At 44.0% G+C, this 21,570-nt stretch overlaps 1 protein-coding gene and 1 pseudogene across 1 annotated transcript in view; both read left to right on the top strand.

The window, feature by feature from the left end:
* CLMP (CXADR like cell adhesion molecule) overlaps nt 1-21,570 on the top strand; it is a 135,411-nt gene that overhangs the window by 56,695 nt on the left and 57,146 nt on the right. The window lies entirely within an intron of this gene.
* On the top strand, nt 4,498-5,267 carry LOC144578052 (FUN14 domain-containing protein 1 pseudogene; annotated as a pseudogene).

Here is a 21,570-nt window from a genome sequence, read left to right as displayed (position 1 = left end):
ATGAATTAATTAAGTTTATACGGTGAAGTAAAAAGTTACTATATAACAGTAAACACCTTAGCAATTCACAGAGAGAAGAGCCCATTGTGAACTAGAATCAGGTAATTTGATTTGGGCTTAGAAAGAGACCGAGGTTTAGAGCAGTGGTTCTCAGGTGGGGGCAATGTTGTTTCCCAGGAAACATTTGGCAATATCTGAAAACATTTTTGATTGTCACAACCGGAGGAAGGAGGAAGGGTTGTGTTAGTCTATTTTGCATTGCTATACAGGAATACCTGAGACTGGAAAGAAAAGAGGTTTATTGGCTCACGGCTCTGCAGGCTGTACATGAAGCGTAGAGTTGGGCATCTGCTTCTAACGAGGGCCTCGGAAAGCTTGCCATCAGACAGACGGCATCTATTATATACTTCTCTACATCCATTTTAGAATCTTAAAAGAAGGCAGAGGGAGAGCCCGCATATCACATGACAAGAGAGGGAGCAAGAGGTGGAGGATGCCAGGCTCCTTTAAACAACCCACTCTCACATTAATTAACAGATGATCAAGCACGCACTACCACAGGGAGGGCAGCAAGACATTCATGAGGGATCCACCCCATCACCCAAACACCTCCCACTAGGCCCACCTCCAGCACTGGAGGTCATATTTCAACATGAGATTTGGGGATGACAAAACATCTAAGCCTTATCAGGGGCTATGGGTAGGTGCAACCAGCATGTAGGGAGTAGAGGCCACTGTAGAGTGGATGGTACTATATACATTTCACAATGCGCAGAATGCCCCTGCAGCAAGGAATTACGTCCTTTACAGCCAGAAAGGTCAGTAGTGCTGAGGTTGAGGAGCCCTGGCCTAGAGTTGGCAGAGAGGAAGAGAGGAAAGCTTTGGGCAAAGGTTGTGTGTGGCACTGTGAGAGTCGGGGGGTAGAGGGGAGGATTCCCTCCACCAACTAACGATAACTTATCTTCTGACTTACTGATCACCAGCAGCAACAAATGTAAGAATCCCTTTTGCATTTCACCTTTTATTCCTGTTCACCATTTTTTTTTTTCTTTGAGACGGGGTCTCACTCTGTCACCCAGGCTGGAGTGCAGTGGTGTGATCTCAGCTCACTGCAACCTCCACTTCCCGGGTTCGAGCGATTCTCCTGCTTCAACCTCCCAGGTAGCTGGGACTACAGGTGCATGCCACCACACCTAGCTAATTTTTTTTTCTTTGTATTTTTAGAAGAGACACGGTTTCACCATGTTAGCCAGGATGGTCTCGATCTCCTGATCTCGTGATCCGCCCTCCTCGACCTCCCAAAGTGCTGGGATTACATGCGTGAGCCACTGCGCCCGGCCTCCTGTTTACCTTTTATCCCTACGTGAAACGGGATCTAATAACCCTTCAGGGATTTCATCAGACCCTGACAAATTTATCTTCCATCCCTACTATACAATCAAAGATATTTTAGGTTTAGTTTTTCCCTCCTAATAATCCTAGTACTATTTCACCTGACCTTCTGAGCGACCCAGAGCCAACCCCCCTCAACACCTACACCACAGTAAGCCAGAGTGGTACTTTCTGTTTGCTTACGCAATCTTACAATCCACCCCTAACAAACTAGGAGGCGTACTGGCCCTTGTATTCTCCATTCTCATTCTAGCAGCTATTCCTGTACTTCAGATGTCTACACAACAAACCGTAATATTCTGACCATGGAGTCAATGCCTATTCTGAATCTTAATGGCCCACCTATTCACATTCACATAAATTGGAGGACAGCCAGTCCAATACCCTTTTATCGCCATGGGACAGACAGCATCTATTATGTACTTCTCTACCATCTATTTTAGAATCTTTAAATGTTCCCACCAAAGCTTAGAGATCAAACCCAATTCCTTCGTATTGCTGCTGTGGAAACTGAGCCTAAAGAGACAGAATTGATTGCTCAAGGCCATACAGGTTTCTAAACAGCAGAACCAGCTGCAGAACCCAGGCCCCTAACTCACTGGCCCGTCCTATTTCTTCTGTTATATTTTTAACATCTAATAGCCCAATAAACTTTTGAACATTTCTTGTACAAACCTCTGAGCTACAGAATAGTTTTCAACCCAATAGGAACCTTTTTTCCTATTGAGAAACTATTCTGTAGGTCAGAGGTTTGTAAAGATTTTCTGCAAAGGACCAGACGATGTCAGTCACAAGAACGCAACACTGCTGCTGTGGTGTGAAAGCACCATACACCATACATAAATGAATCAGTGTAGCTGTGTTCCAGTAGAACTTATTTAGAGACACAGAATTTAAATTTTATACAATGGATATGTCAGAAAACAGTCTCTTTTCTTTTAATTTTTTTCAACCATTTAAAAATGTTAGAAGAGTCTGGACACAGTGGCTCATGCCTGTTTAATAGAAGAACTTTGGGAAGCCGTGGCAGGTGGATCACCTGGGGTCAGGAGTTTGAGACCAAGCCTGGCCGATAGGGTGAAACCCGGTCTCTACTAAAAATATAACAAATTAGCCAGGCATGGTGGTGCACGCCTGTAATCCAGCTATTCAGGAGGCTGAGACAGGAGAATTGCTTGATTGAGCCCAGGAGGCGGAGGTTGCAGGCGGAGGTTGCTTGAACCCAGGAGGTGGAGGAGCCGAGATCGTGCCATTACACTCCAGTCTGGGTGACAGAATGAGACTTCATGTCAAGTAAATACATCAATAAATTTTTTTAAATGTTAGAACTATTCTTAGCTCCATGCCGTAGGAAAAGGTGGTGGGGCGGGCAGGAGGTGGGAACTGGGAGGATGTTAGTAGGTTTGGACTCTGGGTCAAAATAGCGGATAAGCTGCCATTAGAAAGTAGATCTTGCAACCAGCAGGAAAAGATTTTTAAAACCTCCAGAAAAGTGCAATAAATTGCAAACAATACATACAGTAAATCCTGTCATTGCTAAATATAAAATAAAGTTTCGTATTTCTCTATGTACACACACGTACACATAAGCACTAGAGAAAGATCTAGAAGGATCTTCATAAAATTCTTAACAGGAATTACTTGGGGGAAGGGAGGAGGCATGATGGGAATAGGTCAAGGAAGGCCTTTCAGTGTTTCATGTGTTTTATAATGAGAATGTATTTATGTCTTAGTCCTGCAACTTTTTAAAGTTTTAAATTTAAGAAGAGTTCATGTGTATCTTACACTAGTTTAAGGAATTTGCCTCACGCCTCACAAATAAACTTCATCCCTCCTTTCGGTCTCATCCGAGGAAATCAGGGGCAGAGCTGGAGGAGCCTGGGACAGAGCTCCTGCTCCTGCTTAGCAAGCAGGAGGCAATCCCAGGCCCTGGGGATTTCTGGTCATTTTACGGTTTAGGGGAGGGAGGAGAGAAATGCTCTTTCATCAACTTTTAAAAAATAAAATAAAATTACTACTCTTTCTGCTGGGATACTGGTGATCTAGGGCTGTCAGAGGATCTGACTTTGGAAACCCCAAAGACAAAGGAGACGTAAAAAGCAGCGGCAGTCAGTCCCCTGGCATCTGGGTCGCCGCTCTTGAAACCTCCAGCCCATGTGGTTTCAATCACGGAGCCTGGCGCCTTCCGCCACTCAGAAGCCAGCAGCTTCGGAGAGCCCAACCGAGTTCTTAGTTTGGGAGGAGCTGGGCCCAGCCAGGGTGGCCGCCTCTGAGAGAAGTTTTAGGCTCAGGCTTCCCTTTTCTGTAAAATTCCGGAAATCTCAGGGCAGCCCCAGGCGACAAGCTGCAGGCAGCGTGCAGCCTGCTCCGGGGAGCTCTCATCTCTGGGGAGAGCCTAACCCTGAGACCTCTTGGCCAGCGCCGTCCAAAGCAAACAGCGAGCAGATGGTCCAGGCTCGGCCTCTGGTGAAACTGTTTATTCTTAGGAGATGGCCATCTCTCCTCTGGGACCCTGCCGGCTCCACCAGCCTCTTCCGCATCTCCCCCTTCCTCCTTCTGAATTTGATACTACTTTTAAGCTTTAAGAAAGGTCTGCAAGGAAAAGTCAGCCTTCCATTGTGGAAGGTTAATTTGGGGTCCTAGAGGAGAAAGGTGGAATGGAAACATATAGGGCTCAGGAAACTGGACATGGGAGGTTTACATACCCAGTTTGGAATGAGGACAAACCTTGTTTGCCTATGTTGGCAGCCTGTCACATCTAAAACCAAATGCCATTAACCAGCCCCATAAGTAAGATTCCATTTATGGTAAGTTACTAGTTAAAGTTATACTTTCAGAAAGTTCAAAGTGGAGGGGTGCCTTGGAAGGCTGAGGTGGGCGGATCCCACGAGCTGAGGAGTTAAAGACCAGCCTGGCCAACATAGTAAAATCTCATCTCTACTAAAACTACAAAAACCAGCCAGGCGGGGTGGTGTGTGCCTGTAATCCCAGCTACTCAGGAGGCTGAAGCAGGAGATCGCTTGAACCTGGGAGGCGGAGATCATGCTACTGCATGCCAGCCTGGGCGACAGAATAAGACTCCATCTCAAAAAATAATTAATTAATTTAGAAATTAAAATAAAAAGTATTACTTAAAAGTAACAACTAGGTTCCACCCATGAAATATTACACTGGAGAGACCACAGACTTCCATCTGTCCTACAGCAGCCCTTAAAGTGCCAGGGAGAGAAGGGCAGGGTGGGGGAGATGACCCCAGAACTGGCTGCCGGCAGTATTAGGGCAACCCAGAAACCCCCTCCTCAAGAATCTGAAAGTGATGACGCTTATGAAGCACAGGATTTAACTGAGTATGCAGGAAGACACCAGTGGTGGAATCTAGTGTTTGGCCACAGTTTGAGACCTATGGTAGAAAAAATGCTCGATAGCTACCCAGATTGAATGGATGGTGTTACTGGCCGGTGTGCAGGATTGTTGTTCCAAAAAGTTCGAAAACTCGCAGCAACTGCAGTAGGTGGTGGCTTTGTTCTCCTTCAGATTGCTAGTCCTAGTGGCTACCTGCAGATTGGCTGGAAGAGAGTTGAAAAAGATTCAAACAAAGCAAAAAGACACATTAAGAAACAGGTGAACGAAACAGCACCTGAATTCAACAATTTAATTGAAGAAGCAACAGAACGTATCAAGCAATTTATTGTGATATTCAGTGGATTTGCGGGAGGCTTTTTGCTCGGACTTGCACCTTAAGGACATGAATGTTCTCCCACAGTGGATTCAACTATGAGAAAGGAAGTGGGAGCAATAAGAGGTGTCTCAAGAGTACATGCTGCCAGAGTCACTAGGGCAAGGAGAAACTAGCTGGAAAATACTGAATTCACAACTTAGCTTTTTGCCATCTGAAGCTTGGCAAACTTAGTATCTGCTATAAAACAACCTATATGGTGTGTGAACAATAGTATTCCTGAGCAAAACATGGCTTTCATCACTTTGTAAAAATTTGCATCTGTTTAGAAATTAGCCTAAAAAGGCCGGGCATGGTGGCTCACGCCTGTAATCCCAGCACTTTGGTACGCCGAGGTGGGTGGATCATGAGGTCAGGAGATCGACACCATCCTGGCTAACACAATCAAACTCTGTCTCTAGTAAAAACACAGAAAATTAGCCGAGCATGGTGGCACGCACCTGTAGTCCCAGCTACTCAGGATGCTGAGGCAGGAGAATCGCTTGCACCCAGGAGGCAGAGGTTACAGTGAGCCAAGATCACGCCACTGCACTTCAGCCTGGGTGACATAGAGCGAGACTTTGTCTCAACAACAAGAAAAAAAGAAATTAGCCTATAAAATATCACCATTGGATGTAGCTGTGGAGAGAAAAGAAATATGTTGGATTTATTGCCTAGTGAAATATTATTCTTTTTATTTAAATAAAACGTTATTCAGCCGGGCGCCATGGCTCAGGCCTGTAATCCCAGGACTTTGGGAGGCTGAGGCAGGTGGATCACGAGGTCAAGAGATGGAGACCATCCTGACCAACATGGTGAAACCCCGTCTCTACTAAAAATACAAAAATTAGCTGGGCATGGTGGCGCAGCCTGTAGTCCCAGCACTTTGGTACGCCGAGGTGGGTGGATCATGAGGTCAGGAGATCGACACCATCCTGGCTAACACAATCAAACTCTGTCTCTAGTAAAAACACAGAAAATTAGCCGAGCTAATTTTCTGTTTAGATTTAGATTTGAGAAACAGCAGGTGAAGATTTAGAGGCTGAGGCAGGAGAATTGCTTGAACCTGGGAGGCGGAGGTTGCAGTGAGCTGAAGTTGTACCACTGCACTCCAGCCTGGCGCCTGGTGACAGAGTAAGAGTCTGTCTCCAAAAATAATAAAATAAAATAAAATGTTCTCATTGTGGACAAAGAAAAAAAAACGAAGTATTACATGGGAAATGCAAACCTACAGGCAATTATCTTACCTTACTCAACCCGGTTCCTAGCCTGGACTCCTGGAATATCTGTGAGACACCTCAATCAGGACTTTGTTCTTCACTGTTCCCTCTTGGGACATTATCAGTCCTTAGCTTTGATAATATATACATATATACACGGTATATAGGCTCTGTCAATCAGGGTCCCGTCCCCCCACCCTTTTTTTTTAACTTTTGAGAACAGCACAAACACTGCAAAGATATGTGACAATTTTCTCAGGTATTTTGTTGTTCTTGAGGTGAATAAGGAAAAAACAATTCACAGAATCAAAATCATTAATTTATTTATTGCTGCTCTTGGATTTATGACAGCTGGGATCCATGAAGCCAAGTGCTTTCCTGACAGTGACAGTGGCTGGCACACTGACCAGCTCACATGCTAGAGCGCAATTTTTCTTTTTTTGTTTTTTTGAGACAGAGTCTCACTCTGTTGCCCAGGCTGGAGTGCAGTGGCACAATCTCAGCTCACTGCAACCTCTGCCTCCCAGGTTCAAGCCTCCTGAATAACTGGGACTACAGACCTGCACCACCACGTCGGGCTACTTTTTTGTATTTTTAGTAGAAATGAGGTTTCACCATGTTGGTCAGGCTGGTCTCAAACTCCTGACCTCACGTGGTGTCCCCCCACCTGCCTCAGCCTCCCAAGGTGCTGGGATTACAAGTATGGGCCACTGTATCTGGCCTACAGTACAAATTTCAGCATAAAATGCCCTTGCATAAAAAACTCGATGGCTCCTCTTTGCCTAAGCACTGAGGACAAATTTTAATCTCCTTATTATGCTACTGTGAAAGAAAAAATTAACAATAATACTTGCTAAAGATGGTGAGAAATACACTATTCAGGGGAGTATAGGAGAGAAAAAAATGTTTTCCTTCTACTCTTCTTGGTCTTTTGCTGGGGCTCTGTAACAAAAGACAGATTAATAAGAGAGAAGCATACAATTTTTTTTTTTTTGAGTCTTACTCTGTCGCCCAGGCTGGAGTGCAGTGGCATGATCACAGCTTACTGTAACCTCCTCTCAGGTTCCAGCATTCTCATGCCTCAGCCTCCCAGGTAGCTGGGATTACAGGTGTGTGCCACCATGCCCGGCCAATTTTTGTATTTTTAGTAGAGATGGGTTTTCACCATGTTGGCTAGGCTGGTCTCAAACTCCTGGCCTCAAGTGATCTGCCCACCTTGGCCTGCCAAAGTGCTGGGATTATAGGCATGAGCCACTGCCTACAAATTTATTTAATGTAAGTTTTATGTGACATGAGAGCCTTCATATGGAAATGAAGCCCCATAAAAATGGTTAGACATGTTTTTATTAGGTTTGATGAAGAGTGAAAAATCATGGGAAAGGGGTATGATCTAAGGGTAATAAGCTGGAGGAAACAGCAAGGCCTGCCCACTCAGATTCCTCTCGGTGTTCCTGTCTTCAGAGACAAGGATGCTCCTTCCTCTGGGCATAGGGAGGATGCCTCTCACATTCAGGGGCTTAGGACCTTCTTGTGGGGGAAGGTCAGACAGTCCTTCCTGCACCTGCTGTTTCTCAAATTTCTTCAGCTTAAAATATTCAATATGCCAAGGTGGCATATTTTGGGGTAGGATGTTCTGAACCCCATCATGGTAGTGGCTACAACAACAATGGGGTTTTGTAGTATGGGCGAGACATGGGGCTCAAATTCAGGAATAATAAGGAAAAGTGGAAATTTATAGCCAAGGAATACGGCAGGGGAATCAGTGGATGGAAAATCACTAGCAAGTAGGGTAACTCTTCACTAAACTGACTTAACAAGGTTTCTGCTGAAAGGAAGCCAGGGTAAGAAGATGTTGACAGTGGTCAGACGAGAGAGGGGGATTTCACTAAACTCATTCAGAGGGATTCTTGATAAAACTGAAGTAAGTGGGCCCAGACAGAGCCCCAGGTTGAGCCTAGACAGAAGGAGGACCCAGAGGAGCCTGACTACAGCCAGGTCAAGGAGTCTGTGATTTTGCTCCATTAACCTTTTCCAGCCTCATTTCCAGTCACTAGAGCCTGCAGATTCTACACCGACATCATTATAAACTTCCCGTCTTTCCCTGAACAGATCTCCAGGTCATCCCGACAACTCTAGAATTCCTTGGCAGGCAGTTATAATCTCAGAGTTCCAGGCATGGTGGCACACCCCTGTAATCCCAGCCTTTGGGAGGCCAAGGCGGGCAGATAGCTTGAGGTCAGTGGTTTGAGACCACCCTGGCCAACATGGTGAAACCCTGCCTCTACCAAAAAATAGAAAAATTAGCTGGGTATGGTGGTGCATGCCTACTTGCCAGGCTGAGGTGGGAGAATCGCTTGAGCCTGGGAGGCAGAGGTTGCAGTGAGCTGAGATGGCACCATTGCTCTCCAGCCTAGGCACAGAGTGAGACCCTGTCTCAAAAAATATATGAAATAAAATTAAAATTAAAAAACAGGGCAAGATGCAGTGGCTACACCTGTAATCCTAACACTTTGGAAGGCCAAGGTGGGTGGATCGCTTGAGGTCAGGAGTTCAAGACCAGCCTGGCCAACATGGTGAAACTTCATCTCTACTAAAAATACAAAAATAAGCTGGGCTTGGTGGCATGCACCTGTAATCCCAGCTACTCAGGAGGCTGAGGCAGGAGAAGAGCTTAAACCTGGGAGGTGGAGGTTGCAGTGGGCCAAGACTGCACCACTGCACTCCAGCCTGGGGGACAGAGCAAGACTCTGTCTCAAAAATAAAGTAAAATAAAATGTAAAATAAAATGAGAGAGACAAAAATAAAGGGAAAAGTTATAACCTCAGAGCACAGAAAAATAGAGAACACTGGGGATACTGTGGTCTAGGAAATAGCCCTCTCCATGTGGACCTTCTGAATAGCTTTCCATACATGACAGTTCCCCATAGTAATCATTCCTTTTTTGGTCCTTAATAGGGCCGCTGCCCACTCACCAGCCATGTGCCCCAGCATGCAACTAAATCAGCCTGCAGGAAGATAGGAATCATATCGTTCTGCAATTTGCTTTTAAAAAAAAAAAAAAAAAAACTATTTGTGGAGCAGAGATTCTGCCTCAGCACTTGGTTCAGTTCTGCTCCTTATGCCCCCCATCCCCCTGCAAAGATTATTACTTTCCTTTCACTTTTGTACTCTTTACTATAATAGCTAAGGTAGATTTTGTACATGCTTTAAACAAGATTGTATTTAATCCTATGACAGCCATGTGAAAAGGTACTATTATAATGCTCATTTTATAGATGAGAAAACTAGGTTCAGAAAAATTAAGGATTTTGTCCGGGAGCAGTGGCTCAGGCCTGTAATCCCAGCACTTTGGGAAGCCAAGGAGGGTGGATTACCTGAGGTCAGGAGTTTGAACCCAGCCTGACCAACATGGTGAAACCCCGTTTCTACTAAAAATACAAAAATTAGTTGGGTGGGTGGGTGCCTGTAACCCCAGATACTTTAGAGGCTGAGGCAGGAAAATTGCTCGAACCCAGGAGATGGAGGTTGCAGTGAGCCAAGATTGCACCATTGCATTCCAGCCTGGGCAACAAGAGCAAAACTCCATTTCAAAAAAAAAAGAAAGAAAGAAAGCGAGGCCAGTTGCGGTGGCTCAAGCCTGGAATCCCAGCACTTTGGGAGGCTGAGGTGGGTGGATCACGAGGTCAAGAAATCAAGACCATCCTAGTCAATATGGTGAAACCCCATCTCTACTAAAAATACAAAAATTAGCTGGGCACGGTGGCGCGTGCCTGTAATCCCAGCTACTCAGGAGGCTGAGGCAGGAGAATTGCCTGAACCCAGGAGGCGGAGGTTGCGGTGAGCCGAGATCGCGCCATTGCACTCCAGCCTGGGTAACAAGAGCAAAACTCCGTCTCAAAAAAAAAAAAAGAAAGAAAGAGAAAGAAAAGAAAAAGAAAGAGAGAGAGAGAGAGAGAGAGGGAGGGAGGGAGGGAGGGAGGGAGGGAAAGGAAAGAAAGAAAGGGAAAGAAATTAAGTTAAGGGCAGAGTCTGGACTCCAATGTGACCCAAACCTACTCAAGTAACCATCCTCCACACTGTGTTTTGAAACCTAGTATTTAAGAGTTTGGAAAAGGTTGGGTTTGGACTTCCTGATTTTTGATTATTGTTCATTTGTTTGTTTTGCTTTGCTTCTAATCTTTTGTTTTGTTTTGTTTTTGTTTTTGCTTCTAATCTTAAATATATAAAATTAAAGAAAGAGGAGTTAGAAATTCCCTCCAACAGTCAAAATATTTGTTTCCAAATAGTCTTTCTATATTTTTTTCTAATCTTTGTGGCTACCAGGAAATATTTCTCAATGGAACTGATGGACCAAGAGAAATTTCTAGGCTCATTATATTTGAGGGATGAGAAAAAGATCTAACACTAGACAATCGTTTTGCCTCAAACGATTTGAGGAGAAAGAAAAATTATCACCTAAGTACTATTTTGGAATGACAGGTATTATTTTTGAAATCCAGACAGGTATGGTGGCTCACACCTGTAATCCCAGCACTATGGGAGGCCAAGGTGGGTGGATCACTTGAGGTCAGGAGTTCAAGACCAGCCTGGCCAACACAGTGAGACCCTATCTCTACTAAAAATGCAAAAATTAGCCAGGCATGCTGGTGCATGCCTGTAATCTCAGCCACTTAGGAGGCTAAGGCAGAAGAATAGTTTGAACCCGGGAGGCGGAGGTTGTAGTAAGCCAAGATCATGCCACAGCACTCCAACCTGGGCGACAGAGTGACACTCCATCTCAAAAGAAAGAAAGAAAAGGAATTCCATTTGGGGAAGGAAAACAAAAAACTTACCACTTTTCATGCTGCGTGTGAATATTATATACATGTGTGCTATGATGGTGTTTAGAAGCAACTCTGAATGGAGTTTTAGATTTGTGAACTATTTTCTGACTCCTGAACTACATTTTTTCCCCAATACTTTTCCACAGCTCAACCCTTACCCTCCCAGAATGCCTGCTGTCCATTCCCTGGCATATGCAGGAAGCAGGAATGATGCAACTCCCAAAGCGTGCCTGCCAGGGAAAGTGGGCTTCTGTCCATCTGGGTGAGGACATCACTTAGGGGCCATCAGCTTGTGCCAAAGGAAAAGGTGATAAAATTTTTCTACTCCCTCCTGACTTGCTTAAAATCCAGATCATACCATTTTTCTTAATTCGCACTGGGTGGACGATAAATAATTTTTCTTCCTTTTTAATTTTGCCAAACCCTGCCCAGAAAGCAGGGTAAAGCTCCTATGTGTTGATGGCCCTGGGACCACTTCCCAGCACCTCCCAGGGAGCTCTATCAAACCACAGTGGCTGTGAGTGACAATGATGGGACGTGATCTTCATCCACAAAAGGGCGAGTTTGAGGCCTCCCAGGCAGTTACATCCCTCGGACTCCCCTGTACAATTCCCAGAGTTTCAAATTTCTGAAAGATGAATACCATACACTGTTCTCCAGCCCCAACACTAATTTTCTTTACCTCCCTTTCCCTTCAATATTTTTCTCACCATCTGCATTCTACGAGAGAGAATTCCACTCAGTCCTGCTTTAACATGCTCTTTTCTGAGTGTGGGCAGTCTTCTCCGTGGCTTAGTGGTTTTGAATGCTAAACGGAGTAGGAGACAAAATTTGATCCCTGGCTCTGTAAGTTATATTTATTTCTCTAGTATTCCAGGTCTGGAGCTTCCAAGGAGGAAAAAAAAAAATGTGTGTTGTCATAAAAAGGAAGGGGTGGATTAGATGTGAAAGTAACAGCATTTCTGAAAACAACAGGGTGTGAAAAGTCAGAAGACCTGGGTTCTAGTCCCAGCTTTGCCATTAACGTGCATCAGTGTGGCTTGTCACTTAGCTACCTAATGTATAAGGTAAAGTGGTCAAATGAGAAGTGGTACTGACAGGTTTCTTTTTTTGTTTTTTGTTTTTTGTTTTGAGATGGAGTTTGACTCTTGTTGCCCAGGCTGCAGTGCAATGGCTCGATCTTAGCTCACTGCAACCTCCACCTCCGGGATTCAAGCGATTTTCCTGCCTCAGTCTCCCGAGTAGCTGGGATTACAGGTACCCGCTACCACGTCCCGCTAATTTTTTGTATTTTTAGTAGAGATGGGGATTCACCATGTTGGCCAGGCTGATCTCAAACTCCTGACCTCAGGTGATACGCCCACCTTGGCCTCCCAAAGTGCTGGTGTTACAGGCGTGAGCCACCGTGCGCAGCTGCATTATTCTTTGTATCTATTTCTTGATTTGACTTTTTTGAAGGATGATTGGATGAGCCACTGCTCCCAGCCCTGAACAATATTTAGAAACACACATTGTAAAGCAGACAGATCTTCAATTCCAATACTGGCCTTGCTAATTATTGGGTGTATTTCTGCGGGAAATTTATATGACTTCCCTAAGCTTCAGTTTCATCATCTGTAAAATGGGAATAAAAATCGTACCTATTCTGTGGGATTGTATAAGGATTAAATAAGATAACGTTCATAGAGCTCTTAGCAAGTGCGAAATATTGGTAGCTACTAGTATAAAAGTTTCATAAGATTCTTCCCACCGCTATACATTTTACTATTCAATTTGAATAAAAGGTCAAATTAGTTGTTTGATATATATTGATAATTAAACTTTCAATTATTTTTCACTTTTTAACTTGTAGTTTTTTGTTTGTTTTTGTTTTTGTTTTTCGAGATGGAGTCTCACTCAGTCACCAAGGCTGGTGTGCAGTGGCGCAATCTTGGCTCACTGCAACCTCTGCCTCCGAGGTTCAAGCAAATCTTGTGCCTCAGCCTCCCGAGTAGCTGGAACCACAGGCACCCACCACCACACCTGGCTAATTTTTTTTTTTTTTTTTTTGGTATTTTTAGTAGATGGAGTTTCACCATGTTGGTCAGGATGGTCTCAATCTCCTGACCTCACGATCCACCCGCTTCGGCCTCCCAAAGTATTGGGATTACAGATGTAAACCGCCGTACCCAGCCAACTTGTAGTCTTTTTCTTCTCTTTTTTTTTTTTTTTTTTTTTTTTTTTGAGACAGGGTCTCATTCTGTTGCTAGAATGCAGTGACATGGGCCGGGCGTGGTGGCTCACGCCTGTAATCCAAACACTTTGGAGGCCAAGGCGAGCAGATCACCTGAGGTCGGGAGTTCAAGAACAGCCTGACCAACATGGTGAAACCCCATCTTTAAAAAAATAAATTAAATAAATAAAAGAATGCGGTGACATGATCATAGCTCGCTGCAGCCTCTACTTCCTAGGCTCAAGGGAAAATCTCACATCAGCCTCCCAAGTAGCTGAGACTACAGGCATGTGCCACCACATCCAGCTACTTTTTTATTTTTGATAGAGGCAAGATCTTGCTATGTTGCTCAGGCTGGTCTCAAACTCTTGGGCTCAAGTGATCCTCCCACCTCAGCTTCTCGAAGTGCTGGGATTACAGGCCTGAGCCACCATGTCAGCCTTGTAATCAATCATACTTTGTTTTTGCTTTTTCAGAGAAGTCCCCTTTCTTCCTAGTTGACTGAGTTTTGTTTTTTTTTTATTGCTTTTTTAAATCATGAATGGGTATTGAATTTGTTAGTCTTTTTCTTCATTCTTAATCTGCTGAAATGATACTGCTTTTCTCCTTTATTCTATAAATATGGGGAATTACAATAATTAATTGATTTTTTTATTGTTAAACCAATCTTAGATTCTGAGGATAAAAACTACTTGGTCTGATGCATTACTCCTTTCTGTCTGTTTGTTTGTTTTTTGAGACAGAGTCTTGCTCTGTTGCCAGGCTGGAGTATAGTGGCATGATCTCCACTCACTGCAACCTCCACCTCCCTGGTTCAAGCGATTCTCCTGCCTCAGCCTCTGGAGTAACTGGGATTACAGGCATGTGCCACCACGCCCAGCTAACTTTTTGGATTTTTAGTAGAGATGGGGTTTTGCCATGTTGGCCAGGCTGGTCTTGAACTCCTGACCTCAGGTGATCCACCCACCACAGCCTCCCAAAACGCTGGGATTACAGGCGTGAGCTGTAATTACTGTGTAGATTACCGTGCCCAGCTGCATTATTCTTTTTTATTTTTATTTTTTTTTGCATTATTCTTTATATCTATTACTTGATTTGATTTTTTTGAAGGATGACTGCATCTAAGTTCATGAGTGATAATGGTCTATGATTTTCTTTTGTGTGTATATGATATCTTCGTCTGGTTGTTGGGATCAGAGTAATGCTCATAAAATATATTAAGAAGTGCTCCTTTTCTATTTTCTCAAAGAGTTTGGTTAGAATCACTATCATTTCTCCTCTCTGAAAGATTTTGTTCTGGGTTTTAAATGTAAAAGAAACTTCCCCTTTTAGTCCTCCCTCCCTCCATACAACAAGTCTTATTTACTGATATGGGAAATAAGTCATTACAAAAAGAGGTAGAAAGGGCGTGTTGGCTCACGCCTGTAATCCCAACACTTTGGGAGGCCAAAGCGGGTGGATCACTAGAGGTCAGAAGTTCGAGACCAGTCTGGCCAACATGGTGAAACCCTATCTCTACTAAAAATACAAAAATTACCCAGGCATGATGGTACACACTTGTAATCCCAGCTACTTAGGAGGCTGAGGCAGGAGAATCGCTTGAATCCAGGAGGCAGAGGTTCCAGTGAGCCAAGATCACGCCACTGCACTCCAGCCTGGATGACAGAGCAAGACTCTGTCTCAAAAAAAGAAAGAAAAAAAAAAGAAATTAAAGTATTTAAAGATGGAATTATATGTTCATAGTTTCCCATCCTTTTCCTTTATAGTATTTATCACATTTATACACTTAGTTATATTTAACGTATCACATTTAATATAACTAAATACTTGCAATTATTTCTCTCTTGTTATTGAGTCTTCTTTATACAATTTTAAGTTTCATGAGGGAAGAGACTAGTTCTGTTTTCTTATTATTGTCTTCATAAACTTAGCTAAAGAGTAGAAAGCTGGCTGACCAGGCGCAGTGGCTCACACCTTTAATCACCGCACACTAGAACACTGAGGCTGGAGGATTGCTTGAGCCTAGGAGTTCGAGACCAGCCTGGGCAACACAGTGAGACTGCCGTCCCTACCAAAAAAATAGAGCTGGTAAATAATTGATTGAGACATGGATAAATTAATGAATACATTACTTAATGTTTTCAGATGAACTTCCCAGAGAGTTTGCATGTCCCTCTGAAAAATTAATCAATTCGGCTTTCATCCACTGGGGGCCTATTCGGTGACAAGCATTGTGTAAATACAAAGAATTGAAAAGAATGGCCCTGCCTGGAGAGTTTAACATCCAGTAAAAGAAAAGACATAGACATGACAAAATGTAAGATCTATTATATAAGTGTCTACAGAGTATTATAGGAAAATGGATAAAAAAGAAATTCATGATATTCAGGCAAAGCAATATATTCAGCCTGGCCCCTTGAAAGAGGAAAAGATTTTCTAAGCAGGGAAGGCGAGGCAATAAGCAGCATGAGCAGCACGTGGTGGATGTGGCTAGGAAGGAGTCTTTGTTATACCCCAGCCCAGCACACTGTCCATGGGTGCTTTCTCAGTGCTCCTGCTGTGGGAAGAGAGAGCAGAAAGCAAAGAGAGTGGACTAGGCCATGTGGCTCACACCTGTAATCCCAGCACTTTGGGAGGCCAAAGCAGGCGGATCACTCGATGTCAGGAGTTTGAGACCAGTCTTGCCAAAATGCCAAAGCCTGTCTCTACTGAAAATACAAAAAAATTAGCCGGGCCTGGTGGCGCATGCCTGTAACCCCAGTTACTTGGGAAGCTGAGGCAGGAGAACCACTTGAATCCAGGAGGCAGAAAGTTCAGTGAGCTGAGATTGCACCACTGCACTCCAGCCCAGGCAACAGAGCAAGACTCCGTCTCAAAAAAACAAAAAAGATAGATAAAAGCAGACACTTGTTGTTAAACTAAATATAAAAACCAAAAAAATATAATAGGATATAACAGGGCTGTTCTCTACAGGCCAATTCCAATAATATTTACCTAGAAGTTTCCTCCTCCTAAGTCTCCCCTCAAATGAATTGCTCTCTCCTCGATGCTCCTTTTCTCTTTCCTGAGCAATCTAGCCCTGAGTGATGAGTTCACTCCCAGCCAAACATGCAGAACTCATTCCTGCCTTTCTCGTTTGCATTTTCCCTCCATTTGTCACTCATGTCCCATTTCCTGCACTGATTTTCATCATTTCTGGGTTGCCATCTCCTCTGAGCTACAGAGCATTAGGGGATTACACGCCTGTAATCCCAGCACTTTGGGAGGCCGAGGCAGGTGGATCACGAGGTCAAGAGATCAAGACCATACTGGTCAACATGGTGAAACCCCATCTCTATTAAAAATACAAAAAATTAGCTGGGCATGGTGGTGCGTGCCTGTAATCCCAGCTACTCAGGAGGCTGAGGCAGGAAAATTGCCTGAATCCAGGAGGCAGAGGTTGCGGTGAGCCGAGATCAGGTCATTGCATTCCAGCCTGGGTAATAAGGGCAAAACTCCGTCTCAAAAAAAAAAAAAAAAAATACAAAAATTAGCTGGGCATGGTGGCACACGCCTGTAGTCCCAGCTACTCAGGAGGCTGAAGCAAGAGAATTGCTTGAACCCAGGAGGTGGAGGTTGCGGTGAGCCGAGATCACACCATTGCACTGCAGCCTGGGTAACAAGAGCGAAACTCTGTCTCAAAAACAACAAAAAAAACAGTCATCATTGCAAGGTTGTGTCTGTTAACTGCGATCCTGCCTGTGATACTGGGTCTCTAACCCTGGGAAGGATAGGACAGTCCTCCAGGAAACAGAACAGCTTGTCCATGTACTCAGAAAGCTCATGTTGGAGACACGGTGGTCACACTCCTACTGGAAAGCTTTTCTGTGGCAACACCGTCTGCTCAGCATGACAGAAAAGGAGACAAAGCTTCGATTTCCCAATAGGTTCTCTCTTATCCAGAGAACCTTATCTGGGAAAAAGGTAGCAGAGAAATGTGAAAGCCAGTTTCATCAGGAATGAGGAAATTTCCACTCATTTTTTTTGACCTATGAATCCCAAAGAGAAAATGTGTGTGGGATTTTGTTTTCATGTCTTGTATTTTTCTTACTTTCCCCCTCTCCTCCTCCCTCGCTTCCCTCCTTCTCTTCTTCCTTTCTTTCTACTCACCAGGCATGTTGTATTTAAGCTATTTTGGTTCAAACTAAGGGAAGTGAATCAAGGCTTTCGGAACAAATTAAAGAAATGCTTATTACAGAAATGCTCAGGATGAAGCCATCATGCCCAACATAAACGAAGCCCTGTTCTTCCCAAAAGAGCTCATTCCTGCACCCTCATCCCCTTTGCTGTGTTTGCAACTTGGAAACCCTACCAGACACTGAGGCCTACTTAGAAAAAATATTTGTTTAAATCTTTCGTTTTCTCTGTGGTCTTTAAAAGCCACTCTGGTTTCTAGTCCAGGAATCCGCTTTTCTGGGCATATTACGTTGGCCTCCAGCTGTGACCCTTCCGGGCGCATGAACTCTGCAGAATTCTAGCAGAGATTTGAAGATTTCTTTCTTTCTTTCTTTTTTTGAGACGGAGTTTCACTCTTGTTACCCAGACTGGAGTGCAATGGCACGATCTCGGCTCACCGCAACCTCCGCCTTCTGGGTTCAAGCAATTCTCCTGTCTCAGCCTCCCGAGTAGCTGGGACTACAGGCGCGCACCACCATGCCCAGCTAATTTTTGTATTTTTAGCAGAGACGGGGTTTCACCTTGTTGACCAGGATGGTCTTGATCTCTTGACCTCGTGATCCACCCACCTCGGCCTCCCAAAGTGCTGGGATTATAGGCGTGAGCCACCGCGCCAGCTGATTTCTTTTTCTTTTCTTTTTTGAGACAGTCTCGCTCATGTCACCCAGGTTGGAGTGCAGTGGCATGATCTTGGCTCACTGCAGCCTCCACTTCCCGAGTTCAGGCCATTCTCGTGCCTCAGCCTCCCAAGTAGCTGAGATTACAGGCATGTGCCACCACGCTGGCTAATGTTTATATTTTTGGTAGAGTCATTGTTTTACCTTGTTGGCTAGGCTGGTCTCGAACTGCTGGCCTCAAGTGATCTGCCCACCTTAGCCTCCCAAAGTGCTGGGATTACAGGCATGAGCTACTGCTCCTGGCCAAAATTTTTGTACATGAGAAATTGGTGTCCCATGAGGAAGTGCAGCGTACACACAGGCAGATTTTCTTGACTGCTAGTTCCTGTATGAATCAGGGAACCCGCGATGTGACCATGTATTATGTATAGCATTGTACAGGGATTTTGTGGAACATATGGTAATAGACACGATCCATACACAATTCCTGACTCCAGTCCTCATGTAGCATCCAGTGTAGTTGTAAGGCATGTGCAAAAAGTAGCAAATACTATTAGCACAAAATTGACACTTTAGCCACCGTGCCCGGCCCAATTTTTGTATTTTTAGTAGAGACAGGGTTTCACCATGTTGACCAGGATGGTCTCGAGTTATTGACCTCATGATCCACCTGCCTTGGCCTCCCAAAGTGCTGAGATTATAGGTGTGAAGGACTCTATCTGTTTAACAGGGGAAGTGAGAAGATAAAAAGCCACAGATCAAATTAAATATTTTGTTCTCAAAAATGGAGCAAAGCACCTGGCACAGTGGCTCACGCCTGTAATCCCAGTTACTAGGAAAGCGTGGGAGGGTCTCTTGAACCCAGGAGTTTGAGACCAGCCTGGGCAATAGCAAGACCCTATCTCTAAAAAATTTTAAAAACAAAAATGGAGCAGAGAAAATGTCTATAATATAGAAGACAGTACCTACCCCTTAAATCATTTACTGATATTTTAGGTAATGTGGTATATTGAACACAGGTATTTTTCTCTGTCTCCTCCCCAAAACTCACTAAAATGAAAGTAAAGGGCCAGACAGAGCGGTTCCCAATCCCAGCACTTTGGGAGGCCCTAGGCAGGCAGATTGCTTGAGTCCAGAAGTTCAAGACTAGCCTGGACAACATGGCAAAACCCCATCTCTACAAAAAATACAAAAATTAGCCAGGCACAATGGCATGTGTCTACAGTCCGTACCAGCTACTCAGGAGGCAAAAAATGGGGGAGGAAATGAAGATGAAAGAGAAATGTCAACTGATGTTTGGCTGATGAAAGCAGGTGGAGGAGAGGTAAGTGACTTACCAAAACAGCATGGCTGAAACCCCAGTAAGCCAGTTTTGTAAAAGGCTCAAGGACTAGCATCTATATAGATACAGCCAAAGGGCAAGCTATGGCACGAGACTTTTTTTTTTTTTTAGATGGAGTTTTACTCTAGTTGCTCTGGCTGGAGTGCAGTCGTACGATCTCAGCTCATGGCAACTTCGGCCTCCCGGATTCAAGCAACTCTCCTGCCTCCAAGTAGCTGGGATTACAGGCATTCGCCACCGTGCCTGGCTAACTTTTTTTTATTTTTAGTAGAGACAGGGGTTTCTCCATGTTGGTCAGGCTGGTCTCGAACTCCCAACCTCAGGTTATCTGCTCACCTTGGCCTCCCAAAGTGCTGGGATTACAGACCTGAGCCACCGATGGCACAGGACTTAAAGCTGGGGATCAGGTGAGAATTTTGTTTTTTTTTTTAAAAAAGGAATAATTAAATATCTAAGTTTCTCCTTCTGCACCCTCCAAAGAGATGTCCTGATTCCTCTTCCATCCTGGGAAAAGAGACGTTTGAGAGAACCACACTCAGAAACATCAGGCACAGCCAAAGAACAGGAGAAGAGCCAAATTATAAATAAAGTGTCTGCAGGCTTCTTCTCTGAGGCTGTTCTATTTACATCCTTCATGGGACACTCCTGACCCACTAAACCCACCCAGCTCAGAGAACACTGGCAGCCATTACCCACCTCCCTCTGACAGACGTGTGATTTTTAAATTTCTCAGGCCAGGCGAGGTGGCCCACACCTGTAATCCCTGCACTTTGGGAGGCTGACGCAGGCGGATCACATGAGGTTAGGAGTTCAAGATCAGCCTGGTCAACATAGTGAAACCCCATCTCTGCTAAAAATACAAAAATTAGCCTGCAGTGGTGGCATGAGCCTGTAATTCCAGCTACTCAGGAAGCTGAGGCAGGAGCTTCAACCCAGGAGGCAGAGGTGGTAGTGAGCCGAGATTGCATCACTGCACTCCAACCTGGGCAACAGAACTAGACTTCATCTTAAAAAAAAAAAAAAAAGAAGAAGAAGAAGAATAAGGCCGGGCATGTTGGATCACGCCTGTAATCCAAGCACTTTGGAGGCCAAGGCAGTCGGATCACCTGAGGTTGGGAGTTCAAGAACCGCCTGACCAACATGGTGAAACCCCATCTTTATAAAAAAAAAAGAAGAATTTTTCTCTGGAGTAATTCAACAGCTTCAGAGAAAAGGCCTACAGACCCTGACATTGGGAATCCCACATTAAACAGCCTACAAAGAAGCCCACTGTACACATCCTGCTCATTCACAGCATTTCCAAACAGCTTTTTAGTATCTCTCAATATAACATGAGACGTTTGAGAAAAGTTGGAGAAAAGCAAATAGAAACAAAGACTATGCAAGGAACCCTATGATTAGTTTCCTGAGAGACATAGTGGAAGACATTGTATCCATCAAACAAGACTAGGATAATAATAACAATAATAGCAATATTTATTGAACATTTACTGTGTTTCAGACATGTATTAAAACTAACTTATTTCTCATAACATGCTTTAATCCTCATTTAATTATCGAATCATTGAGTACAATTATTTCCTCCATTTTATAGATAAGAAAACTAAGACAGAGAGGATAAAGAACTTGCCCAAGCTTATAGAACTAGAAAAGAATTTTTCCGATATTTGAATTGCTGATTTTAACAACTACCTTATAATGCCATCTAAGAGATTCGTTGACAAACTCTTGGAACAACTCAATCAAACTACATGAGAGAACAGATTTTAAAAACATAGATGATCAGTTCAGGATGTCCAATACCTGAAAGATGGATATATGAAAAAGAAGAGAAAATGACATCGATTATTTTTATTTTTATTTATTATTGCTTTTTTATTTTTGTAGAGATGGGGTCTCACTACACTGTCCAGGTTGGTCTCAATCTCCTGGGCTTGAGCAATCCTTGTGCCTTGGTCTCCCAAAGCACTGGGATTAGAAGCATGAGTCACTGCATGCAGCAGAATTATTTTTAAATAGTACAACATTTCCTGA

Source organism: Callithrix jacchus, chromosome 10 (genome assembly GCF_049354715.1).
Source record: "Callithrix jacchus isolate 240 chromosome 10, calJac240_pri, whole genome shotgun sequence".
Taxonomy (NCBI): Eukaryota; Metazoa; Chordata; class Mammalia; order Primates; family Cebidae; genus Callithrix; species Callithrix jacchus.
Note: the sequence above shows the minus strand (reverse complement) of the source record. Positions and strands in the feature narration are given on the sequence as shown.